We start from the raw sequence: 27,943 nt of genomic DNA on the forward strand, positions 1-27,943 counted from the left end.
TCATCGTCATCGTTGTCGCCGTCGTCATCGCGTGCTGGGAGATGCAGAGTGCGACGCACAGACTCTTGTGAATGATACATCTGTATATACTCTTACACATATTGTAATATTGTGGCTGGCATGTATTATGGACGTATGTTGAACTTATTTCGCGCCGTACGTAGCCAACAGTGCTAATCAGACGTGCGGGTACATTACATTTAACATCGTGAAACGTATTACTTATTATAGATTACGTAACTTGTTTTTTATCATCATATTATGAGTGGAACAGTCGAACGGTCGAGTGGGTGGTGGGAGGGAGGGGGGTTTGAGCGGGCAGTGCTATGAACCCGGCGACCTGAGTTCGATTCCCGGCGGCGGCCGCTAACACCTGCGCAAAGCCAAGTCTCAACCGGTCGATCGCATGTAAATCCGATGTGGTCTCAACCGCTAAATCCCGTGCGGATCTGCTCCCTGTCCACATGGCTACAATGAATAACATTTCCGCGTGATGCTGCTGCAGCTGCAGCTGCGTTGGGGTTTGTGAGCAGGCACGAAAAATAAAAGCTCAACACGTCCCATGTCGATAACACCGTGTGCGTTGTCTTCAATGGAAAACCAGTATAGAACAGGCGACGTTTCGGGCAATAGTCCTTCTTCATAGCACATAGAGAGAGAGAGAGAAAATCTGGATATCTCTCTGCCTGAAACGTCATTTGTGAATGTATTCTTCCGTTTACCGACTGAATTAACTCCGGTTTAACACGTAGGCTTTGGCGACCAATAGTTTATATAAGAGGTTGTTGGGTTAGATCGCGTAAATATAAATGTGTCGTTAAACCCGCCACCACCCGACTCAGCCAATTATTAAGGTTTGTAACCGGTGTGTTGGAGAGCCAAGCCACAACATTTACCACCTGAGTACGACGTTTCGCCAGTAATTACAACAAGCATCATCAGCCAGAATGTAAGCAGGCTTCGTCGCGGTTCATATGTTCCGTCGGGAGGCGGGCGAGAGTTTTCAATCAGTGCGCGTTACCCCCGCTTCTGACCCCACGGACGAGAAACGTGAAAACTTCGGTCAGAAAGAAGAGAGAGAGATGTAGTGGGAGCTTCGGAATCCCACCTAGAGATCCGGACGAGGAGCGCACGCAGATCTCTGAGCTACGCACATCGACAGTGAGCGGGGGGCTCGGGCAGGGGACAGCTTGCGATATGGTGGTGATGCGAAGGCCAGCGGTTGAGGCGGGTGACAAGAATGGCAGTCTAAAGGAGGAGGGGGTTGAGGGGGGAGGGAAAGGCGCCCAAGGGTGGAACGCTTTGTCGTAGAGACGGAGCAACCGAGGGTCAGCTCGTGTGCAGAAGACGCGGAACGGATCGTGGCAATCGCAGGAATGTGGTCGGGTGGTGATAGGGAAGGGCTTTCATCGAGCAGTGGATAAACCGTGGTACCGTCTGATTTGGCGGAGAGTCGTGGAGCGTTCGGCAAAGGACGGGGGAAGGGAATGAAAGGTTGTGGATGGAGGGGGTTCGGGATGTTGCCCGAACGGAGTGATTCCCTGACGTGTGACGCGTTGTGGTGCAGAAGACGTCGTGAAGACGCCGTGAACACGACGTGAACACGAGGTTCACGACTCGCCCGGCTGCAACTCATGTACGCTTTCACCGCGGTGGCGAGATGTTAACTGCCTCGCCTGGTATACAGGAGGTATTGGGTTCGATCTCGACCCTGACGCCTGCTGCTGTATATTTGGAGTTTGCGTGTCTCTCTCTCATCATCATCACGGTGGCTAGGAGATGTTAACTACCTCGCCTGGTATACAGGAGGTCTTGGGTTCGATCTCGACCCTGACGCCTGCTGCTGTATATTTGGAGTCTGCGTGTCTCTCTCTCATCATCACGGTGGCTATGAGCTGTTAACTACCTCGCCTGGTCTACAGGAGGTCTTGGGTTCGATCTCGACCCTGATGCCTGCTGCTGTATATGTGGAGTTTGCGTGTCTCTCTCTCTCTCTCTCCATTTTCGCGTGTTTTTTTCTCTCGGTCCTCCGGTTTTCCCCTCCACATTTAGAATCAACGTCACGCGTTAGGAGTACCCGGCTGCTCGACATTTTCCACACGATGATTAATCCGCTGCGTTGAGCTATCATTTGCGATAACCAGGTCGCTATTGAAAAAGAGCTATACAGCCTCAGTGGGCCCTCACCTGGTAAAATAAAAAAACAGTTGTTTAGTTCAGTAGTTGTTTTCATATCGCAGGCGTATCGATCATTGACATACTACGCGTCGTCTCACGTCACAGTGGACGTTAAAGGTCACGTGGCGTCACTCAGAAATAATGATTAAAAAAACCTGATAATTGTTTTTTTACCCTTCTATCTGGCAACAAAACTGACACCTTTTTTACGAGGAATCATGTTTGCATAGACCACAATACCTGCAGTCATAATGCAAACAAAAAACATAACTCTGATAATGTGCACTGTCCTTGATGTTGATTGGTCCACACCCGAGACAGCTTTCCTTAGAGCCTAGTCTCACATGGGTTGGACCAGATAGAAGGGTAAAAAAACAATTATCATATTTTTTACTGGCAAATGGTGTAAAACAACCCTGTTAAGATTCAGTTCATAGCTTTAAACTCGGACGAGTCTCTTGGCCACTGCAAACACAACTTCGCTCCCTCCTCCCGCCACGGGCCTCTGGCCACGCGTTGCATTTACACGACAACAGCAGCAGCAGCAGCGATATTCATAACAGAGTCACCGCAGCCGCTGCCACCGAGGTCTCGTGCCCAGGTAGGCCCCACGTGGTGGCCCCACGTGGTGGCCGCACGCGTCTCGTAGAATTATAAAAATGTCGACGTGCACTGGAGGAAGCCGGTTGAGCGGTGAAGCTATTGTTGTTGTTGTTTTCACAGATGTCCATTAGCATGCTGGCCGCCACGTGTTCATTATTGTTTACTTTCGGCCCATCAACAATTCCGTGTCACTCCCGAACGGGTGCGACCGATCATCGACCTCATTCACGCTCGCCATGGTGGCTTCTGCGGCGTGGGCTTATTTATTTATTTATTATATCTCTCTCTCTCTCCCCCAACCCCCTCTCCCAATCGTCTTATGGAGTTCTGTGAATTCAATCTTCCGTTTCGCATCCTTGCTTCTTTTCATAGTTCTACTTCCACCCCGCACGTCGCTTGAGGCTTCAGATAATTTGCTCTCTGTCGCTCGCTTTATTACATACAACCCCAAACCCCACCACACCCACGGATTTTCATTTACTATTCACGATCAATTACAATATTTGCATAATTTAAAGTGTTGACAATCCAATTCGAGATTCAGTCGTAACGCATGAGAACACACACAACACACGCTATGATGAAAAACGTGAACTTATTAATAAATAAATAACCAATCTGATTTATAAGGCTCCCTTAAACAACAGATGTCGGAGCGCCGTGAGTGTAAAAGAGCAAGTGAGAAGTAAGCGGGGAGAGAGAGACTCGAGGCGGAGAGGGGGAGACCGAGAAAGAGGGTGGCCGTGATTCACAGCTGGTGGGGTCTACAGCCGGGACTTAGAAGTGTCTATGAGTTCCTGTGGAGTGGAGTGAGTGGCTGGGTAGTGGAGTGTGTGGCTGGGTAGTGGAGTGAGTGTGTGGGTAGTGGAGTGTGTGGGTAGTGGAGTGTGTGGCTGGGTAGTGGAGTGTGTGGGTAGTAGAGTGTGTGGCTGGGTAGTGGAGTGAGTGTGTGGGTAGTGGAGTGTGTGGGTAGTAGAGTGTGTGGCTGGGTAGTGGAGTGTGTGGGTAGTGGAGTGTGTGGGTAGTAGAGTGTGTGGCTGGGTAGTGGAGTGTGTGGGTAGTGGAGTGTGTGGCTGGGAAAGTGGAGTGTGTGGGTAGTAGAGTGTGTGGCTGGGTAGTGGAGTGTGTGGGTAGTGGAGTGTGTGGCTGGGAAAGTGGAGTGTGTGGGTAGTAGAGTGTGTGGCTGGGTAGTGGAGTGTGTGGGTAGTAGAGTGTGTGGCTGGGTAGTGGAGTGTGTGGGTAGTGGAGTGTGTGGCTGGGAAAGTGGAGTGTGTGGGTAGTAGAGTGTGTGGCTGGGTAGTGGAGTGTGTGGGTAGTAGAGTGTGTGGCTGGGTAGTGGAGTGTGTGGGTAGTGGAGTGTGTGGCTGGGTAGTGGAGTGTGTGGGTAGTGGAGTGTGTGGGTAGTGGAGTGAGTGTGTGGGTAGTGGAGTGTGTGGGTAGTGGAGTGTGTGGCTGGGTAGTGGAGTGAGTGGCTGGGTAGTGGAGTGTGTGGGTAGTGGAGTGTGTGGGTAGTAGAGTGTGTGGCTGGGTAGTGGAGTGTGTGGGTAGTGGAGTGTGTGGGTAGTAGAGTGTGTGGCTGGGTAGTGGAGTGTGTGGCTATGCAGATTTCTACAGCAACAAAACCCTGTCCTTGCTTGGCGCTTGCAGAAGCCAACTCTGCCCGTCGCAGAGTGAACAACAAACGGCATCTCCCTTCACTGGATGGCACAGCGTCAAATAAGTCGGAACCAGTTGTTGGAACGAACATCGTTAACAGGTTAACCAATTTTTTACAAAGATATCGAACGCCTCAATCATGAGCGGGGGGGGGGAGGTACTATGTCTCAGTCATCCTTCTACTAAACAGCAGTGATAGAGTGTCTGGAAGGGAGTGTCTGGGGGAGTGGGGTTTTTAGTGGAAGGTGTGTTTGGGGTGGGTGGTGTCTGGTGGGGGAGAGGGGTTGTGGTGGTAGGGGGGGGGGGTGTCTGGTGGGGGAGGGGGGGATGTCTGGGTTGGTTGTCTGGGGGGCGTGTTTGGGGGGGGGGGGAGTGTGCGTGGGCAAGGGGGTGTGTCTGGGGGGGGGAGGGTGTGAGTGGGCAAGGGGTGTGTCTGGGGGGGGGGAGAGGGTGTGCGTGGGCAAGGGGTGTGTCTGGGGGGGGGAGGGTGCGTGGGAAAGGGTTGTTCCTGGGGGGGGGAGGGTGCGTGGGCAAGGGGTGTGTCTGGGGGGGGAGAGTGTGCGTGTGAAAGGGATGTGTCTGGGGGGGAGTGTGCGTGGGAAAGGGGTGTGTCTGGTGGGGGGTGTGTGTGTGCGTGGGCAAGGGGGCGTGTCTGGTGGGGGGGGTGTGTGTGTGCGTGGGCAAGGAGCGTGTCTGGGGGGGGGGGGTATGTGTGTGCGTGGGCAAGGGGCGTGTCTGGTGGGGGGGTATGTGTGTGCGTGGGCAAGGGGCGTGTCTGGGGGGGGTGTGTGTGTGCGTGGGCAAGGGGCGTGTCTGGGGGGGGGGAGGGGGCGAGTGCCGACCGGGGTGCACCTCACCGGCCGGGGGTGTCGCCGTTCTCGTCGAACTGAATCTCCTCGCCGGTGACCCCGAAGAAGCGCGTGCGCATGAGGAAGGTGAGCAGCGTGCTGCCGTTGATGGGGCGCATCGCGGGGCACATCGAGCGCTGGCCCGGGCACAGCGCCTGCTGCATCTTGTGCAGGCCGTGGGCCATGGCATAGATGGCATTCACCACGAAGGCCATCTTGCTGTCCTGCTCGTAGTGTTCCCGTAAGCTCTCGTTCCCTGCCCGGCGGGCGACACGTGGATGGAGGAAAGGTGGAGGGGGGGAGTGGGGGGCAAAGAGAAGAAGGCAAGAAAAAAAAACAACAAACAAAAAAAAACAGCAAACAAAAAAAAACAGCAAACAAAAAAAAACAACAAACAAAAAAAACAGCAAACAAAAAAAAACAGCAAACAAAAAAAAACAGCAAACAAAAAAAAACAACAAACAAAAAAAACAGCAAACAAAAAAAAACAACAAACAAAAAAAAACAGCAAACAAAAAAAAACAACAAACAAAAAAAAACAACAAACAAAAAAAAACAGCAAACAAAAAAAAACAACAAACAAAAAAAAACAACAAACAAAAAAAAACAGCAAACAAAAAAAAACAACAAACAAAAAAAACAACAAACAAAAAAAAACAACAAACAAAAAAAAACAACAAACAAAAAAAAACAGCAAACGAAAAGAACAACAACCAAGAAAAAACAAGACCCAAAATCAACCCCCTCCCCCCCGGCCCCCGCGAGAATGAAACGAAAACAGGCGGGAGAAAGACAAAAAAAAACTCGTCAGTGATGGAAAAGTTTCAAGATCAAGAATATCGACAAATAGACAGAGAAGACACGGGGCCCCCCGTATAGCCTGTGAACAGAGTGTTGTGAGGCAAGTGCACAAGACAAACTGCATGTTTTATAAAAGGGAAATAAGGACGTCCCTTGGCCTGGACTGGGATATGTTTTAACGGAGAACAAATCACTTTGTCTCCGTCGTATCGAGTTCATAAGCCATGAAAACAACCGTGACTCGAGCAGACGCAGTGACTTGAAACACATAAACGTGTGCACGGCGGGTGTAAACTGCTGTGTGCGAGCGCCTATTGATGCCAGACCTGCCCTGCACACACTCAGCCAGTGCTTAGTCTAAGCGTGGCATTGCCAGGCACTCATCTCGGTGCGTGGTTGCCACCTATCCTGGTTTGACCCGGTACAGCCAGCGGAATCGACCTCATCCATGCTCGGATGCGAGCAGCAGCAGCAGAGATTGATTTGTAACCGAGATCTGCTAACCGGTGTGGGCGTTTTGAACTTTAATTCAGTAAACTGTGCAGTGCTGTTGTTCATCGAACCTCGTTGCTGGCTGAGACATATTTCCGGGGTTGGATCGTGGAATCGGTGGCGATCCCATTTAAAGGTCGAATCAATCGAAGGGAAATTCAAAACCACGCGTAGCAATGAAGTGGCTCTGGATTTGTGCTTCACTGCATGGAGTCGAACCTTGATCGCCACAAAGGGGCCGTCCATAAATGACGTCACCCGATTTTGGACGTTTTGACCCCATCCCTCTCGTCACACGGCGTCACAAAAAGTCAGACCCCCCCCCTCAAATATGACGTCACAAAGCTCTACCCCCCCCCCAAAACCATACTTCCAATTTGAAAATAAAACATGCTTCAAATTGCTTTTAAACTATTGTCATTGTAGTGCGTATTTAATGTGGCGCTGCACTCTGATGTTGTATGAGAAAACATTTATTAGAAAGTCTATTTAATTAAGTAGAACGTGTTGCCTACATTTATTTCAAGTTGCGCATTTTGATGTGACGTCACATTTATCAAACCCCCCCCGCCCCTCGTCACACATCGTCACAAATGTCTGACCCCCCCCCCCCCAGGTGCGTGACGTCATTTATGGACGGCCCCAAATTCAAAACCACGCGTAGCAATGAAGTGGCTCTGGATTTGTGCATCACTGCCTGGAGTCGAACCTCGATCGCCACAAAGACAAATATCTCCCAGATAGCCTTCAACAGACTTGTGGGGCAGGTGCTGTTTGCGAGCACAAATGAAGACCAGCAGGGTAAACGAGGGGGTCGATGGCCAGCACCACGCCCTGCCACCTTTGCTTTGTCTCTTGAGTGGCGATGTTCACACAGCACACCAAGTAACTAATTTAAGTCTGAGTCGACCTAGGGAAGGCCTGGGACCGGTTACAGATACTCGTCACTGGGCGTTGGCCGTGAGCGGGAATCGAACTCGGGTGAACAGAGTTCGTAGCGCGCTAACCCCTACGCCCCTCTTACACACTCACACACATGTTGCTTTAGCCTGCAATGCTTGCTTATGAAAGGAAGATACAAAGGGGAGAGGAAAAAAAGCCATTGATTTAACATTTCTCAGCCGGAGAAAATTGCACGCTGAATAATGGTTCATTTTTCATTTTCTTGTTGGTCGTCCAGTCGAGCGAGCGAGCTTGCTTGGCATGGGTCCTGGGTGCGAACGAAAGACACTGCCCCGGTCCGGTCCAATCTACCCCCTGGTCGCCGTAGCCTCGGGCCCCCGAACGGCCGAGTGGGACCCGTGGGCCCCCCCGCAGAGGCGTAGCTAGGGGGGGGGGGCAGGGGGAACATGTGTCCCCGGGCGCCAAGGTAAAGGGGCGCCAAAATGAGGCTTACAACGTTACATTATAACTTATTGCGGCAGGCGCGGCAGCCTGAAACTACTGCACAAATTTCGATTTAAAGCTTTCGTGACTGCAGGGATTCATCTTCTTGGTTCTTTCGGTAAAGTCACGTAGAATGGAAATAATAAAATAATATAAATAAAACATAATAAAATAATTCTCACGACGTTTCAGCCACAACGCAAGCAGCCGTCCTCAGGTGAAGAACAGGTCTGTTGAGAATACAGAGTCTGACTGTCGACAGACCTGTTCTCCACCTGAGGACGGCTGCTTGCGTTGTGGCCGAAACGTCGTGAGAATTATTTTATTATGTTTTATTTTTATTATTTTATCATTTCCATTCTACGTGACTTTACCGAAAGAACCAAGAAGATACTGCACAAATCAACACCTCAACCTAAAATTGTATATATCCCGCCACACACAGCCTACATGTCATGCAATTACATTTTGGTATGTGATTAAACTGGGGGTGTGGGCGCCAATGTTATAGTTCGTCTCCGGGCGCAAAATATCCTAGCTACGCCACTGGCCCCCCGTGATGCAGTCTGTACCACCCGCACCCTCTGTCGGTTTCACACGCGGGTTTTTCGGAAATGTCACGGTACTCGACTCGCAAACGCTGCTGTGGGTCTCCTCTGCAACACACCGTCGGTGTGCTGAACGCGTCACTAACTGGCACGTGTTGTGCTACGTGACACACCTTACCGATTGTCGGGTGGTGGTGGAGGGTTAACGACACATTTATATTTACGCGATCTAACCCCCCAAAAAAAATCTATTATGGACTGGGTCTCTGTGTTAGTCTATGGGTCTTTATGTAAGTGTATGGGTCTCTATGTTAGTCTATGGGTCTCTATGTTAGTCTATGGGTCTCTATGTTAGTCTATGGGTCTCTATGTAAGTCTATGGGTTTTTATGTTAGTCTATGGGTCTCGATGTAAGTCTATGGGTTTCTATGTTAGTCTATAGCTCTCCATGTAAGTTTATGGGTTTCTATGTTAGTCTATGGGTCTCTATGCTAGTCTATGGGTCTATATGTAAGCCTATGGGTCTCCATGCGAGTCTATGGGTCTATGCGACTTTATGAGTCTATAAACTGCGGGTGTATCCATCCGTCGTGTCTAGAGCGGCATTGTGTGGTGATCATCATTATCTTCACCACCACCATCATCATTGCCACTAATTTTACAATAAAAAATCATCGAAAATCACGCGTTGATGTTGAGCTGTCGATGTTGTGTGATAACGTCACTGGCGATTATCTTTGGATGCATATCCTTGTCTGTTTACACGCCGATGCAATAATCACCCCGAATATATATTTTGCTGTTTCTTTAACTTCACTTTAGAGTGCTCTGAATGTTTGCTCGTTCAATACACGTGATTTATCTGAGCCAACTTTTTTTTGTCGCAGGCAATGTATTTGCCTGTCGACTGCTTTACATCTCTATTATTTGTTTCGCTCTGTAATGCAGTTGTATTTTTTTGCTCCGATGTTTTATATGCGTCATTGTCATTGCAGTTTTCAGTCAACCAGGTCACTCTTTGCAAAAATGAGATCACCCCCCCCCATCCCCCCCTCTCGTCATCTCTCGAGTACTCACCCCTTGTCACACGCGCGCGCAACAACAACAACAAACAAACAAACACGTGAAACGTGTCGCCGGTTAACCCGCTCGTTAGCCCTCGCTAAATGCGAAACGGGAACCCCAAATGGCTGCAACAACGAGACACCATCAGCATCTCTTGCACCAGCTCAAATCGCACGGCTACGGAGACAAGCAATCACCCGTCCAACGATTACGTTATTGATGTTGACGGTATTCATTGTAAACGCTGCGGTTAATGTAATTTGGTGATTTAATTTGACGGCAATTTGTGTGACATCATCGATAGTTATTATCGGTTACGATCGACTTACGACCAACCCCGTAAAGATTTCTCGTTACGCTTGGAATGTCCAACGTGTGTAACTTTCTTTATTTACCCGGGAGTTTCGAGAGAGTATTATACCGGTAGGAACCTCCTGGTTACACCAGCCCACAGGGGATTATTGTGTTCGTCCGTCCGTCGTGAAAGGAGGGGCTGGGTGGGGAGGGTGGGGAGGGGCTGGGTGGGAGGGGTGGGGCTGGGTGGGGAGGGGCTGGTCACCCCGTGGTGCCCTTATAAAACTCAACGTTTAACCTACTCACGCCGGCTTGTGCCCGCCCTCACAGTCGGGCACATTTGCGGAATACACCACGCCGCCGTTGACCCTGGCCATTGACCGAGCAACCCAACGTTCCTCCCAGCTCCCTCCACAGGAATGTGTTCGTACGCTAAACGTTCAACATTGCTGCGATGTCATAACACATTCTGTACTCTGACCCCAGATTGTCAGGTGCATAATGCAGGGTTCTAACCACTGCACCACACACTTCCTATTGGATAAGCCGATGGCATATCCTTATATAATTAGAGGCTAATCTGTATGCATCTTTGTCGTGATAGCTACTCCTAAGCCGCTCAGCCAATTCCCCATGAATGATGAGCCATTGTAAAGCTTACGATGCGTATTTTTATGCAAAGCTGAAATCATGAAAAAAACATAACCATTTTAGACGGCTTGAATCTTAACGTAATTATCGCCAGCTAAATACTTGCGATGACAAACGCGCTTTAGACTTCCGTCACCCATGCATATGCATGATTTTTTATTTCACGTTTCTACATTTTTTTTCGTTGTTTTATTTTTAGACACGGGTTCCAACTGATGTCGGGTAGCAGCGGCCCAGGATCCAGCCTGGATACCAATCTAGAGATCACGAGATTACGAAGATATCTGTCTCTGGGGGACAGAGGTAGACATAGAGTGTTGTAACCGCGGGAGGGGACAGTAAACCAGTTGCATTTTCACGAAACCCAGTGGAGTCTTTATCATCGAGGTCACGAGCACTCCGCATTGACTAGAAAGACATAAGAGGCTTTTATTATTTTTCTGGCTATCGCCTGATGATGCTCGTTGCAATTACCGAGCGACACTTCACGGTACTCGAATTGCAAATGTCGCCGTGGGTTCACTCTCCAACACACAACCGGTGTGCTGAACGAGTAACTAATTGGTACGTTTTTGTTTACGCGATACAACCTTACTAATTGGCTGCGCCGGGTGGTGGTGGCGGCGGGTCTAACGACACATTTATTTTTACAAACAAATAAATAAAAACTCTCGATTTAAAGCTTTCGTGACTGCAGGGATTCAGCTTCTTGGTTCTTTCTACGTGACTTTACCGAAAGAACCAAGAAGAATAAAAACTCTATTATGGATAACATTGGTCACGAAAGACCCCTACTACCACGACCGCTACGTGCTAAACTGAGCAGAAAAACAAACAACGACGTAGCGACGGAGGGGTGCGATGGGATCGCTCCTTCCTTTGCTCAACGTGAAATCCGATCGGCTTTGACCTTGCAGGGAATCATCAGCAACGCGCGGGCGACCCTCGACAGCGTGCGGGTTGTTCTCCCTGCAGCGCTAGAGTTAACGGCTCTGGCGTGCAGCTCTCGATCTCGAGAGAGAGAGAGAGAGACAGGCAGGGGGAGAGAGAGAGAGAGAGCGAGCGAGCGAGAGAGTGTGGGAGAAGAAAGATGATGGAGACGGGGGGGGGGAGTTTTCTCTTTGTAATTCCAGACTCGTCCGGCGCCACCCTCTATGCTCGTCGCGGTCGTGAAGGAGCGAACCGCGACGGGGGAATGACAGCAGTCAGAGAGACCTGCTGGCCTCATACATAAAAAATAAAAAAACACAAATTCAAGTCGGAGCGGCGTTTTTCATTTCACGCGACGCGAGCGGCGTTTCGAGGTGGGGCCCCAGTCAGAACGGGCAGGGCGAACGGGCAATAATTACCGCTGACAGAGGAGACACATGCGTCATAATTACAGGTGCGAAATGAGCTTCATTGTTCCCCCACCTCTATTCTTCTCTCTCCCTGCCTGTTGCAAGGCACACACAGACGACGCACAGACGACGCACGGACAATCCGTGCAATACAAAAGCAACAACAACCAAAAAACTGCTAGTGATGAAAAATGAAAAATGAAAGGAACTGTGAAGGATGGTGGCACGCGGAGGGAATGGCATCGACACGGCCCTGAAGCTGGAAGGGAGAGGGAGGGGGGGAGAGGAGGTCTGAACACAGGGTCAATGGAACAGTGAGTTGCCTGGGTCAAGCTGGAGAGAGAATGGCCAAAACAGTTCTTTTCATCGCGTGCGTTCATTCAGTTCCGCGCTGCTGTCATTACCGCGATGAAACGGGGCTCTCTTGGGGACTGGCAGCACGCGTCGGGCTGCAGGGATGCCTATGGAAATGGGGGGATGGCAGGGAGGGAGCTCTTAATCTGGTTGGGCCTCCTAACCCGTACACTGGATACACAGGAGCCACACGATGCATACATCTCAATAGCGTCAACGCGCGCCCCTCGAGATAATTTATCAGCGGTGCTTCAATTACAATTACAACCGTTGCCACGACAATTTTAATCAATGCCGCAGCCGTCATCCTCACTGCTGCCAGCGTTACCGTTTGCATTATCTCAACGCTGCCAACATTCAGATCACCCCATCGCTGCCAGGATTCAGACAATCTCACCACTGCCAGCATTCAGCTAATATTGCCGCTGCCAGCATTTAGATCATCTTATCGCTGTCAAAATTCAGACAATCTCACCACTGCCAGCATTAAGATCATCTTACCCTGTCAGAATTCAGATAATCTCACCACTGCCAGCATGAAGATCATCTCACCCTGCCAGAATTCAGATAATCTCACCACTGCCAGCATTAAGACCATCTCAGCCCTGTAAGAATTCAGATAATCTCACCACTGCCAGCATTAAGATAATTTCATCTCTGCCAGAATTCAAATAATCTCACCACTGCCAGCATTCAGATCATCTCACCCTGTCAGAATTCAGATAATCTCACCACTGCTAGCATTAAGCTCATCTCACCCCTGTCAGAATTCAGATAATCTCACCACTGCCAGCATTAAGATCATCTCACCCCTGTCAGAATTCAGATGTCACCACTGCCAGCATTAAGATCATCTCACCCCTGCCATAATTCAGATAATCTCACCACTGCCAGCATTAAGGTCATCTCACCCCTGCGAGAACTCAGATACTCTCACTGCTGCCAGCAATTATTTTGCTGAAAAGAACAAAAATTAAAAACCCAACCCCAGCTCTTGGTGCTCACGATTCGGTGACGCAAAACTCAACCGAGTTCGTGTTTTTGTTTCCGTTTCAAGTGTTCGCCCGACAAATCTGTTAATCAGCGATCAACGCAGGTCGTACGTGGTTGACGATCGCCCGCCGTCGATACGGCATTGTCCAACAGGAGGAGCTTGGCGCCGATCTTATTTCTCGTTCCCGCAGCCGGATTTTCCCTACCCCGCCGGCTTTCCGACTCGTCTCGGGTTTTCGTGCGAGTGATCCACGTTTCGCTAAAGGTCGCGTTGTTTTTTTGTTTGTTTGTGCCACACCGGGGGTCGGTTGTTTTTGTTGTTGTTTGTTTGTTTTTGTTGTTGAAGCCCCGAGAACGGCGCGATAATAATAAGAACGTCTCCGTGCTCAAGCTCCGTGTCTTGAAATGCAGTGGGGCTCCTGTGGGTCCCAGACTAAAACTATTTGCGGCGTGTGTCCGTGCGTGAGCTTGGGCCCTGGGCTGTGTACCTAGGTGTGTGTGTGTGTGCGAGGGGAGCGGAGGGCAGAGGAGCGACGCTCACAACAACGAGCGCAGCGCCGGGTGCCTAAAACACAGCAAGTTGGCACGGTATGGGGCGCATGTGGTGTAGCGGCCAGTCATCTCAGTCAGTCGACCCGTGGCACCTGCTGGGTCTGCCCCGTGACCTCCTGCCAGCGGGCGTTCGACACTTCACCTGGCCTCAAGGTGCACATAGCCTGGCACAAGCGTCGTGGTGACGTCACCGCTACTTAGTGGCGAATGGCGGTTGTTGGAGTGGTAGTGTTGTAGCGGTTATCGCATCGCTACGATCCTGGCGATCCGGGTTCGATTCCCGCTCATGGCCAAAAACCAGTGACGATTATCTGAACCGGTCCCCGACCTCCCCTCGGTCGACTCAGCCTCAAATGAGTACCTGGTGCGGTGTGTAATCATCTCCACTAGGGAGACAAAGGCGGCTGGGCGTGGTGTTGGCCACTCACAGCCTCGTGTGCCGTGCCGGCCTTCATAGGTGCTCGCTAACAGCACTTGCCCCAACAGCCTGTTAAGGCTATATGGGGGATCTTTGTCGTAGCATCGGGGTTAGCGTGCCCGCACTACGAACCTGGCGGCCCGGGTTCGATTCCTGCTCACGGCCAACACCCAGTGACGATTATCTGAACCGGTCCTGGGCCTCCCCTAGGACGACTCAGCCTAAAATGAGTACCTGGTGCGGAGTGTAAACATCGCCACTAGGGAGACAAAGGCGGCCGGGCGTGGTGTTGGCCACCCACCCCCTCGTGTGCCGTGCCGGCCTTCATAGGTGCTCGCTAACAGCACTTGACCCTACAGCCTGTTAAGGCTATACGGGGGATCTTTGTATTTGCTACTGGATGCGACTGGACAATTGGAGGCAGTCGCTCTCCAACAGGAGCGCAGAGATGCGACGCTCAAAACAATGAGCGGAGCGTCGGGCGGATAGAAAAAGAGCACATTGGCATAGTATGGGGGAATAGGCGGTGGTGCTACTGCCAGCCACTCATCTCAATCAGCCCACGGCACCCCGGTCTGTCCCGTGACCACCTTGCCAGCAGCGAGCGTTCGACACTTCACGTGGCCTCAAAGTTCACAACCGCCGCGGTGACGTCAGCGACGCACGGTGGATATTGGCGGTCGTCGTTGTTGTTGTTGTTGTTGCTGCTGCTGTTGTTGTTTGCAGCCTTCACAGGTGATGGCCAGTAGCGTTTTGACCCAAGGGGAATATTTGTCTTTGTTGTCTTTGTGGTCGTAGCCCAATAGTCCCCTTGTGAACAGATCACGGCAGCAAGTCCGGACAAACCCCAGAATCTCTCGCGAGTGAAGGCATTGTTATTATTATTATTATTCGCCAAACTCTTCTTCATTTCAGAGACGTCCGCACTGGCTCTACCCTAATTGATGCCTTTCCATTACCGATCGTGCTCTCCCCAAGGTGAGTGGTAACGTCACAGACGAATCAAAGAGAGAGAGAGAGACGATATAAATTACAAGAATAAAACGGGCCTAATGGAATTGGCTCGAATTTTTTTTTACTTTCAAAAGAATCCGTCCGTCTTTGATCATATATAAGCCACGATTTTTTTTTTTAGTTGTTGCTCTAACTGCATACCGCGTATGTTCGGCTTGGTCGTAATCGTTTGGTAGATTTCGTATTGGCGCTATCATTCTTCTCGTGCAAGGCTATCGCTACAAAGGAGGGCGCTTATGTGTGTTCACAGGAAGGGCGCCATGGTAGCGAGATGTTAACTCCCTCGCCTGGTATGCAGGAGGCTGTGCGTACGATTTCGACCTTGACGCCTGCTGCATATTTGGAGTTTGCGTGTCTCTCTCCCCTTGGTGGAGTGGATTTTTTCTCGGGGTCCCTCCGAATCCCCCCCCCCCCTCCACATTTAGAATCAAGAACATCCGTTTACAAGTATTAGAATCCTGCTATAAATTGCCACGCGATAAGCCACTTTGTTGTGCTATCATTTGTGGCCGGTCGCATCTAAAATTTCCCTACATAGCTCAAGAGTTTTTAGTATTCACGACACGGTCTGCAGTAGCTTCGCAGCAGGAGGCGCTGCTGTTGCTGCTGCTGCTGCTACTGATGACGCTGCTGCGCGCGATCTCAATTGAGCAATGTTCGGGTGTTATTTGGTCGAAGATTTGAATATTTGGCCCAAAAGCAGATGATTTTCAAACGTGGAAAATGTTTGAACCGTGACGGCGGCAACACGATGGCCTACTCTTTCCGAGTGACGTCACGTGATCTTTAACGTCCACCGTGAAGCAGACGAGGAGCATGTGAAGAAGGGTCGATACGCTTGCGATGTTAACAACGACTCAACTGAATGATTCTGTTATTTTATTTTACAAGGTAAGACCCACTGAGCCGATACAGCTCTTGTTCAGAAGCGACCTTGCTATCACAGATGATAACTCAACGAAGTGGCCTACCATCACGTGGGAATTTGTAGCAGCCAAACATTCTCAATGCGTGTCGTTGATTCTAAATGTGGACGGAAAACCCTGAGGACCCGGAGAAAAATCCACACGACTACGAGGAAAGAGACACGCCAACTCCTAATATACAACAGGCGTCGGGGTTGGGATCGGACCCACGACCTCCTGTATACCAGGCGAGGTAGTTAACATCTCAAAGCCACCGTGGCAGGATGCAGATGAGAACTGCGAACCTTTTGCAACAATCGGCGAACGCGCTACCGCTGGGTAACGCAATTGCCTCCCTCCCCCCCACTCCCCTCCCCAACGCATACGAGAAATCGTGGGAATGCAATGTCAAATAATATATTGGCAGGGAGCATTTAAGTCCTGTATGACATCCTCTTTAGAGCATCCTTGGGGGAACGTTCTAATGTAATGCCCTATTGGACGCGGTATTGAAAAACCGTGGCCGGTAGTCCATCGGCGGTGGTCGATCGAACGCGAAACCCGAAGGGAGAGCCTTTACAATACACGGGACAAATCCTGCCAGAATCATAAATCCATCGTACGGGATTCAACAAAGAGGAGTCCAGCACATTCCATTACAAATTGGACGATGGCATGGAAACACTCTGGAACGCGCATTGCAATTACGTTTATTATGATTATTTTGCTCATAATAATTCATAATAAAGGTTTTTTTCTTTCATTTTGCTGCTTTGAATGTCCAAATCGTGGGGCAACTTTGTTGAGATATCCCTTGTGGCAAGGTCGCTTCTGGAAAAATAAGTAAAATATCTCAGTGGGCTTTGCCTGGTAGGATGGGGATGGTTGAGTGTTGTATTTGTTTGTGTCTGGGTGATTTGCTTACCTTTCTTGTACTTTGCACTCCGATCGTGTTTTTGTAACTGTTGTTGTTATTGTTGTAGCCTTCTTACCCCGTGCCCCTTACTGGACATCTGTGAAAAAGAGCTTCATAGCTCATCGGATTCCTCACATATAAATGACTATTCTCATTCTGATGTTTTGTAAAGGCTGAAATACATTTGTTTGTTTTTTATATAATTCCATCGCTGGAAGTAAACAAAATACTTTTTTTTAATTTAGTGTTTCCCCAGAGTACACGCGCGTTATTAATTTTAATTAGTTTTTCTTGCTTAAAGAGATGATGAGACGCGCGGTGCATTCGTGCATAACTACACCAAGACAAAACTACGATCCGTCACACACTCACCCAGCCACCCGCCCCACTAATTGCCACGCTCATTATGTTTGCACTCTAAATCCCCCGCCGTGGTTTTTTTTGCTGTCGTCCACAGAACAAACGGAAGGAGCTCATGTGAGCCTTTGGGTTGAAGGAATAATAATAATAAGACATCTATGTATTGTAATAATAATTTTAACCGCCCGATACGCGGTAGCTCGTCGCTACGTCCAAATGAGCGAGACGCGGAGGGGTCGCGGGAAAATCACCGCCACATCTCACGCCGTCTCCGCGCGCCCGCACTTTTTTGTTTGTTTACAAATTAACTCCTCTTTTTGGGTGGGAACGCAGTCATGAATTCGTTCTATCACTCGTTCGTTTTTGATGCCGCATTCATGCCGAATTTAATACCTAGCTCCCACCCCACCCCCACGCTACGGGGGACGCTGCTAGGCACGGCGGCGCTCATGGTGAATGAACCACGTTGGACGATTTCGCAGGTCCCTTGCGTCGTTGGCGCGGCAGTTGAAACGATGGCGCACATTTATTCAATCTCCCCCCAGCCACCCCCCAGCCACCCCCATCCTCATCACACGCAGTTATAAAACGCGTGCGCAGCAGCCAGTCGATCGGCAGATCACGTGTGGTGGGGTAGAATGTGGGTACCCCCCTCTCCCACCCACCCACCCCACCCACCCAACCTCTTCCTAGACCTCTGGCAAGAGGAAAAGAGCAGGCAGCCAAAACACCCTCGAGACCGGTAATCAACAACCAAAACAACAAGAGGGAGGTATGTTTAATATAAACAAATTTCTAATTTTGTAAAAAAAAAAAACCCTCCATATTTCAAGAGCCCTCAATATGCAAGTGGTGAATAGGAGACGGTGGGGTGCCCCTTCATGAAGAACGGGTCACGAAGCGGTCCTTCAAGAGCCGCCGCATGCGGATTCGGAGCCGCAGGTTGTTGATGCCCCCCTCCCCGCCCGCTCTCCTGAGTAAGAGGGCAGCTGTCGCGCCGAGTTCCCTTCCGCTAGCAGTGGCGTGAGCCGGCACTTGCAGGGGATGCGCCTCTACCTTATTTATTCAACTGAGTCCCGTGTGAAATATATTTTAAACATTTCTGGAGACGCCGCCGCTCATCTCTTGTCTCCGCCTTGATGCTGTCACCACCCCGTCAAGTCAGCCAGCCACCCACCAAAGACAAAGACCCCCCGTATAGCCTTAAGAGGCTGATGGGGCGAGTGCCGTTGGTAGCGAGCACACAGGCACACGAAGGAGCGGTGTGGATTCGGCCACAGCTTGGGGATGTTCACACACCGCGACACGAAGTGCTCGATTGCATCGGCTGAGTCGAGCCGAGGCCCAGGATCAGTTCGGATGATTTGGTCACTGATGTTGGGCCGTGAGCGGGAATGGAACTCTGGTGGGTGGGTTTGTAGCGCAGGGCGCTAAGCCACTACACTGCCGCTACCCATCGCATGCACACACCAACACCCGCGCACGCAACCCGCACTACCACCGCCCAGCAAGACAAAGATCCCCCGTATAGCCTTACTCAGACTGATGGGGCAAGTGCTGTTAGTGAGTAGCACCCGACGATCCAGTCGGGTTTGTAGCACAGCTCACTAACCGCGATACTACCGCTCCCCACCCATCACCCAACGCACACACACACAAACACACCACCCATCATCCAACGCACACACAAACACACCACCCATCATCCAACGCACACACACACAAACACAGACAAACACACCACCCATCATCCATCGCACACACACACAAACACAAACACACCACCGATAGTACACACAAACACACACAAACACACACCACCCATCATCCATCGCACACACACACAAACACAGACAAACACACCACCCATCATCCATCGCACACACACACAAACACACACAAACACACACCACCCATCATCCATCGCACACACACACAAACACAGACAAACACACCACCCATCATCCATCGCACACACACACAAACACACCACCTATCGCACACACAAACACACACAAACACACCACCGATAGTACACACAAACACACACAAACACACACCACCCATCACCCATCGCACACACAAACACACCACCAATCTCGATTTAAAACTTTCGTGACTGCAGGGATTCATCTTCTTGGTTCTTTCGGTAAAGTCACGTAGAAGGGAAGTAATAAAATAATAAAAAATTAAACATAATAAAATAATTCTCACGACGTTTCGGCCACAATGCAAGCAGCCGTCCTCAGGTGAAAACCAGGTCTGTCGGGGAGACAATCATCCATCGCACACACACAAACACAGACACACCACCCATCGCACACACACATCACACACACACTCCCACATACGCACCACAATATTGTCAAATTTTCATTATCTCTTCATTAGCACGTTCACACCTCTTCGAGGCGTTTGCAGAGATCTCGCGGGCTAACGACGCGCGCTATATTTGGGAAGTGGATATTTTGGGGTAATTCTTTTTTGTGTAAAAGCCGGCCCCCAAGCGATCACACGGACCCGTGCCACCCCGTGCCCCCATCATCCCAGGGCGGGTTTGTGCCGTTTGCTTGCTTGGGGGAGCGGTGGCGGAGCGGTTAGCGCAGTGCGCTACGAACCCGGCGAACCGAGTTCGATTCCCGCCCACGGCCAACACCAGCGACGATTACCTGAGCCTCCTCTAGGCCGACTCGGCCTTAAATGAGTGCCTGGTGCGGTGTGTAGTAAACATCGCCACTGGGGAGACAAAGCGGGCCGGGCGTGGTGCTGGCCACCCGTCCACCTCGTGTGTCATTCGGGCCTTCATAGGTGCTCGCTAACAGCACTTGCCCCAACAGTCTGTTAAGGCTACACGGGGGATCTCTGTCTTTGCATGTGACACGGGCAGTGTTTGTGGCGTGTCCACGTGACGCTGTACTCGATGTGACTTGCCTCGAGATCGGCTCCAGTGCCTATGCTGCTGGCAGCAATAAAATTTGGTTTGAAACTCAACTCTGTCAGCCTCTCGTCTCTCAACTCGCTGTCTCGCTCGAGTTGATTCCCCGCTCACGGTCAACACCTCATGACGTTTGCGTGAAACATCAAAACCAGTCCGGTGTGCAAACGCCGCCACGAGGGAGACAAAGGCGGCCGGGCGTGCTGCTGGCCACCCACCCTCCCTCGTGTGCCCTGCCGGCCTTCATAGGTGCTACTCGCAAACAGCACTTGCCCCCCAAGCAGTTCCGCTGAAGGCTACACGGGGGGGGGGGGGGGGGGAGTATCATTGTCGTCGCCGCACACTGCTACGCCGTTGAGACGTGCTTTAACTCCAAATCGGGTGGAGCGGTGGCGCTGCGGTTAGCGCACTTCGCCGCTGAAAACCGACCACCCGAGTTTGGATTTTTGTTTCTTCCCCTGGCTACGTTTGACGGCAGCCCCCCCCCGGCGCTGACAAAGCGTGGTGAAGTATGGTCAAACGGCTCCCGTGACCGACGCGGGCTTAGGCGGGGGAGCTGGCCTTCGTTCAGCCGCGGATTGACAAACGGCTGCACGTCAAATATTTAGAGAGACAAAGGGGGCCCTCCCGTGTAGCCTCAACAGAATGTCGGTGCAAGTGCTGTTAGCGAGTAGCACCTATGAAGGCCGGCACGTCACATGGGGGGGGGGGGGTGGCCAGCCACACACCCGGCCGCCTTTGTCTCCCTAGTGGCGATGTGTTCACATCGCATCAATTAGCACGGTTGGCTCCGTGCCGTGCGAAAGAAGGTCAACACACATACTCATTCGAGGCCGAGTCGACCTAGGCGAGGCGCGGCACCGGTTCAGATACTCGTCACGCTCGCACGCACGCACGCGCAATTCTCCGACGTGTTTTCACGGCTGTTTCGGCACGACGTCCGACGTTTCGCTCCCACGTGCTCGGCAGCATCTTCAGCAACAGAATGGTTGGACGCCGTCGTTCCGAATCAACACAGTGACACGACCGCGACAACGCACGCACGCGCGCGCACGCCGCTTGTGGACTCACACGGAAGTCGATGCGATGCAAATGCAATTTGCATCGCATTGACTCTTTTGTTTACCGAATAACCTGTGGCGCGCACCAAACAATAGCCGAGCAACTGGCCTTGGGATCTAGCGGTCAGCCTGTTGGCAGTAGAACGACTTTTGCCTTGTGAGTGCATTCTCGCTCGCTCGCTCGCTCTCTCATTGTGCCTTTCAATTACCGCTTTCTTCATTCCCTATTTTGTTTGTTTGTTTGTTGCCTCCGAAGTAAATATTGAAATTCATGTGCCACGGCGCGATCCCTTCACGTATTCGATTTCGCCCAGGAAGCATTCAAATGGATCTCCCTTTCTCCGGCAGGACAATTATTGAATAGTTCCCTTTCATATGCGGCTCCTCGTTTCGAGCCATTAGAAAATGACTCACCCCCCCCCCCCATCCGCTCGCTACTCCCCCCGTGACAGATATGAATTCGCACACGTGGCGACGGCGTTGTATTTGTTAGGGCCATGAATGCAATGTAAGTACATGGGGCAGGGGGGGGGGGCGGCAAAGGAGGAGGGGGGGGAATACGCCCCCCATCTTTGCAATGTTCTGACCCTACACAGAAAGCCACACCTTATCACAGCAGCGGAGTCGGCCATTCTTTTTAAATTACTTTCCATCCCATTCAATTGCCACGCTCTGATTCTCCAATCTCCGAGACCCCTCCATCCTCATCTTTATCTCCCCCCCCCCGCCCCTCCCCACCTCGTCCTCCCCCGTAACTCGGGTCATCTCCGCCCCGCACCTCTCAACCCCAACCCTCCCGCAACCCAGCGTCGCCCTCTCTCGCTATCAGCTGTTTTTCTATAATCTCCCAGCCTTGATCCCCATCTCCCGCGGTTCACGGCGGAGCAAAGCGAAGAGACGTGGGGGGGGGGGGGGTAGATGTATGCGGAGCACAAACACAGCGGCAGCGGCAGCAGTGAGCCTTTAACACGGCGCCCCGAATGACCGAGACACTGCAAGCAACGACCCAGAAGGAGGAGGAGGCGGCTACGAGAGAGAGCGAGCGAGCGAGGAGAGATGACCGCGCGCGCTCTCTCGATCTCAATCTCTCAATTCCTCCATTCCCTGAAAGAAAAAAAAAAGAGGGGCAAGCAGCCGCGAGACAAAATAAATAAATGAATACATAACCATCCGCAATCTGGTAAACTACCGCAATCTCTGGATTCAAACGATCATCCCCAGCAACCCAGGGCTCAATCGACGCAGCAGCGGCAGCGGCAGCAAGCTGGAACTGGACTGAGGCGTGGAGTAGCTTGAATTGGCCCACCGAGTCAGAGTGGGGATGGGGAGGGGGGGTTGTTGTCCAGCGAAGCGAGCAGGGACGGCCTCCTTGCAGTGCGCAACGGCCCTCGTTCGGTGGTGTTAAGCGGAGGCAGAATGAAGGCGTTCGCGAGCATCAGCCGGGGGTTTAACTCGGATCCTTTGGAGGGTCGGAGAGGCGAAACGTCAGATGGTGCTGGCACGTGTCGACGAAATGCAATGGGCACGCAATTAGAGGGGCTGTGGAGATGAAAGGCTCATGGAAGCTCACGCAGACCCATAGAATCACATTGAGATTCACACACAGATACATAGACTCACACTCAGACTCACAGACGAACGTAGAGACTCATAGACTCACACAGAGATCTACAGATCAACACTGAGACCCATTGACTCACACAGAGACCCATAGACTCACACAGAGACCCATTGACTCACACAGAAACCCAAAGACTGACACAGAGGTCGATATATGAACAATTAGACCCGTAGACTCACACAGAGACCCATAGACTCACATTGAGATTCACACACAGAGATCTACAAATCAACACTAAGACCCATAGACTCACACAGAGACCCATTGACTCACACAGAGACTCAAAGACTGAAACAGAGATCTATAGATCAACACTGAGACCCGTAGACTCACACAGAGACCCATTGACTCACACACAGACCCAAAGACTGACACAGAGATATATAGATCAACACTGAGACCCGTAGACTCACACAGAGACCCATAGTCTCACACAGAGACCCATAGACTCACACATAGACCCATAAGCTCACACAGAGACCCGTAGACTCACACAGAGACCAATAGACTCACACAGAGCACAGAGATATATAGATCAACACTGAGACCCGTAGACTCGCACATAGACCCATAGACTCGCACGTAGACAGCCCTGTAGACGAGAAGGGCTCTGGAGGTGCAGGCCAGAATGAGGGGAGGGAGATCGAGGGCAGTGGACGTGACCAGAGACGAGGCACAGAAGAGAAGCTCGTGGAGAGAAGACATCCGGGCAGACGACCACGTGTGATAGTCGGGGGGGGGGGGTGGAATTATTGGTCGAGAAGAAACATGTCCGGTGGTGTGAATTCCACATTTCCCAACTGGTTCGGTTGATCGGCAGGTCGCGTTTGGTGGTAGTAAAATGTTGGCACTCCCACAGCTTATAAGCCGTCCGCCCGGCGTGAAAGATCAGGCCGCAAAAACACCCTCCAGAGGGCAATCTAGAGAGCCATTGCAGGGCTGCGCCTACACCCCGTCTATTAACCAGTGCCAAGTGTGATTGTTTAGTTTTATTTGTTCTGTATGGAGACGCCTCCGCTATCGCGTGAATCGATCGCCTCCTCTCTGCCTCCGTGATTTCGCTGTGACCACGTGACCCCCGAGTCTGGCTGAAATTATAAACTGAGCTATTTTTTTTATTTGACTTGGTAAGGGCCCCCACTTGAGTTGCTGTGTATCTCTAGTTCAGAAGCAGCGACCTGGTTATCACCAACGATCGCTCAACGAAGTGGCTTATCATCATCCTGTGGAAATGTATTGCACTAGCCAAATACTCTGAACGTGTGATGTTGATTCTAAATGTGGAGGCACAAACCGGAGGATCCGGATAAAAATCCACACGACCATGGAGAGAATAACACCCCGCAAAAACCCCAATTATACAGCAGCAGGCGTCAGGTCGGGATCGAACCCACGGCCTCCTGCATACCAGGCGAGGTAGTTAACATCTCCTAGCCACCGTGATGATAATGATGATAAGAGAGACCCCCAAACTCCAAATATACAGCAGCAGGCATCGTCAGGGTCGGGATCGAACCCACGACCTCCTGCAGACCAGGCGAGGTAGTTAACATCTCCTAGCCACCGTGATGATGATGATGATGAGAGAGACACGCAAACTCCAAATATACAGCAGCAGGCATCTTCAGGGTCGGGATCGAACCCACGACCTCCTGTATACCAGGCGAGGTAGTTAACATATCCTAGCCACCGTGGCGCGCCAGGTGAGTCTAGGGCTCGCGCTGTGAACATCCCGCAGAGCGCACGCGCTGTGTGTGAACGCGTAACGCGAGAGAATCATGCGGTGGGGGGGGGGGGGGTGTGAGTGTGGATGGGGGGGGGGCTGTGGAGGGGGGGGGGGGGTACTCGGTATGCAGCGCCTGGCTTCTCCATCGCACTTAGCGACCCCCCCTGAGATAGCCAGAGGTCACCCGGGGCTCACACACGCAGGCGGAGGGCTCACACACGACCCGACCCACTGCACCTCCACCCCCTCTCTCGCCGTCACGCCAACTCCTCCGCACGGGGAATGAGGCGCTCGTTCGCGAGCCTCATCGTGCACTACCACATCGCTGTTACTTCACCGGTTGAAGGTCCCCACTGAGCTTACGGGGCTCTCTTTCAGAAGCGAACTGGCGATCACAAACGATGGCTCAACGAAGTGGCTTATTATCCATCATCGTCGTTGCCGTCGTCGTCGTGTGGAAATGTAAAGCAAGCAGACAAATGATCTAAACGCGCGATGTTGATTCTTAATGTGGTGGTGGGGGGGGGGGGAACCGGAATACTCGGAGAAAAATCCACGCGACCACGGCGAGAAAAACACCGCAAACTACAAATAAACAGCAGCAGGCGTCAGGGTCGGGACCGAACCGACGACCTCCTGTATACCAGGCGAGGTAGTTAACATATCCTAGTCACCGTGATGATGATGAGAGACACACACTCCAAAAAATAACAGCAGGCGTCAGGGTCGGGATCGAACCCACGATCTCCTGTATACCAGGCGAGGTAGTTAACATATCCTAATCACCGTGATGATGATGAGAGACACACACTCCAAAAAATAACAGCAGGCGTCAGGGTCGGGATCGAACCCACCAGGCGAGGTATCCGCGAAGCACCCCCCTCCCACACCCCCCCCCCACGCCTGTCTGCCTGCTTCCGCTCAGCTCTTTGAGCTGCGTGTGCGCGCGTGCGTTTATTAATCACCGCAAATTATCCACGCCAAAGGATCCGTGCGTTAGATCGCGTCAGTATAAATGTGTCGCTAACCCAGCCACCACCCGATGCAGCCGATCAGTAAGGTTCGTCACTCGGAGCCGACGGGAGCCGGGCCAGGCTGGCCTGGCTCCCGTCAGCTCCACTGGTGCTGACGGGAGCCGGGCCAGGCTGGACAGGCTCCCTTCAGCTCCACTGGCGCTGACGGGAGCCGGGCCAGGCTGGACCGGCTCCCGTCAGCTCCACGGAGCTGCTCCTTCGGCTCCTTGCCGCGCGCCCGCCCGACCGCCTGCCGCCTGCCGCCACCTTTCAGCTCTCTGGCTCTGGCGGAATCACGCGTCCTCGCCAGCCAGCGAGGAAGAGGCTTAAGAAGAAGCTTTAGAAGAATAAGAAGATTAGGAGGAGGGAGAAGAAGAAGAAGCTTTAGAGGAATGGGGAAGAGCGCCGGGCGCCGCTGGCGGTCTTCACTCGAGGCGCTTTGACACAGTTCGCAGAAAGCGGCGACACGGCAGGATGGAACGATTTAGGTGGTGGTGGTGGTGGGGGGGGCAGTGCTTCAGGGTTTTGAGTAATGAGTGATAGCGATAGAGAGGTACTTAGGGTAGGGGGTTGGTCACGGAGCGGCTGTAGGAAAGGGACGGGAAGGAGTGGAGGGGCGAGGGGAGGGGAATGGGAATTAGAGAAGAGGCGGAGGTTTGATAGGAATTCAAATACGCGTTGGTTCTTTCGGTAAAGTCACGTAGGTATGAAATAAAACAAATCACGACAGGATGCCCACCTGATGAAGGACGCTTGTGTTGCGCCCGAAACGTCGTGATTTTATTTCTACCTACGTGACTTTACCGAAAGAACCAAAGAGTATGGATTCCTGCAGTCACGAAAGCTTCAAATCAAGTTATTCAAATGTGTAATCGGCATTGCATCCTAGGATCCAAATGCGCATTGCATTGCAAGCAGGAAACAAAAAAAAACCGACGTCACTTTAAAGAGATGGGGTTTCAAGTGGCAAGGCGTTCCATAGTTTGTGCTGCCGCGCTAACAAAAGCACCAAATCAGCAAAAAAGCACCAGCGAGACCTGGCAGTGCTGAGCAGTTGGAGACGCGAAGAGCTTCAGGACCTTGATGGAATATCTAAATGTATTAGTTTCTGCAAGTAAGGTGGAGTTGAGGTACTGAATACGTTTAAGGAGGAGGAGGACTGCTTTGTGTACAAGGGGTAGGTTATTCCACGTGTATCTTACCCGGGGTAGGGGTGGTGGTGGTGTAGTGGGGAGCGCTACGCTGCGCTATGAACCTGGCGACTCGGGTTCGATTCCCGCTCACGGTCAACACCAGTGACGATTATCTGAACCGATCCTGGGTCTCCCCTAGGTCGACTCAGCCTCAAATAAGTATCCGTTGCGGTGTGTAAACATCGCCACTGTGTAGACAAAGGCGGTCAGTCGGGCGTGGTGCTGGCCACCCACCCCCTCGTGTGCCGTTCCGGCCTTCATAGGTGCTCGCTAACAGCGCTTGCCCCTACAGTCTGTTAAGGCTATATGGGGGATCTTTGTCTTTGTGTTGTTCCGCGTGCACCACATGTTTAATCGCGGGACTTCGTCAACTCGAGCGAGTGTGCCCGGCTCTGTGTGTCTGTGTGTCTGTCTACCTGTCTACCTGTGTGTCTGTCTGTCTACCTGTGTGTCTGTCTACCTGTCTGTGTGTCTGTCTGTTGTTGTCACCCCCTGTGTGTCTGGTTGTCTGTCTACCTGTGTGTCTGTCTGTGTGTCTGTGTGTCTGGCTGTCCGTCTACCTGTTTGTGTGTCTGTGTGTCTGTCTGGCTGTCTGTTTGTCTGTCTGTCTCTGTGTCTATTGTTGTCACCCCCTGTGTGTCTGCCTGTCTCTGTGTCTATTGTTGTTGTTCTGTGCCCAGTGTGCGCTTCGCGTGTTTGCAGGTTGAATGTAATGGACGTAAGAGGGCGTTTCTTAGTTTTAATTTCCCTATCTCGGTCTTCTTTGTACGGCCGCTGATGTCGATGTAGAGCCACGCATGTGATTCGACATTGAGGTGCAGTTGTGGATCCGCCCTGTGATGATGCCTCCTTCATATAGCTCTCTGTCTGATTATATGGGTTTATTTGTGAGACCATGGGTCTCAGTGCTGATCTATGGGTCTTTGTGTGAGTGTATGGGTCTCTGTGTCAGTCTATGGGTCTGTGTGTGAGTCTATAGGTCTCTATGTGAGTCTATGGGTCTCTGTGTGAGTCTGTGGG

At 51.5% G+C, this 27,943-nt stretch overlaps 1 pseudogene across 1 annotated transcript in view; it reads right to left on the bottom strand.

Annotated features, from left to right (window-relative positions):
* The window catches only part of LOC144950303 (metabotropic glutamate receptor 1-like), a 119,917-nt pseudogene that overhangs the window by 45,843 nt on the left and 46,131 nt on the right, over positions 1-27,943 (bottom strand). Inside the window, exon 4 of the transcript XR_013640368.1 lies at positions 5,295-5,541. The product of XR_013640368.1 is annotated as a metabotropic glutamate receptor 1-like (transcript). The remainder of the gene's footprint in view (positions 1-5,294; positions 5,542-27,943) is intronic.

Source organism: Lampetra fluviatilis, chromosome 57, assembly GCF_964198595.1.
Source record: "Lampetra fluviatilis chromosome 57, kcLamFluv1.1, whole genome shotgun sequence".
NCBI lineage: Eukaryota > Metazoa > Chordata > Hyperoartia > Petromyzontiformes > Petromyzontidae > Lampetra > Lampetra fluviatilis.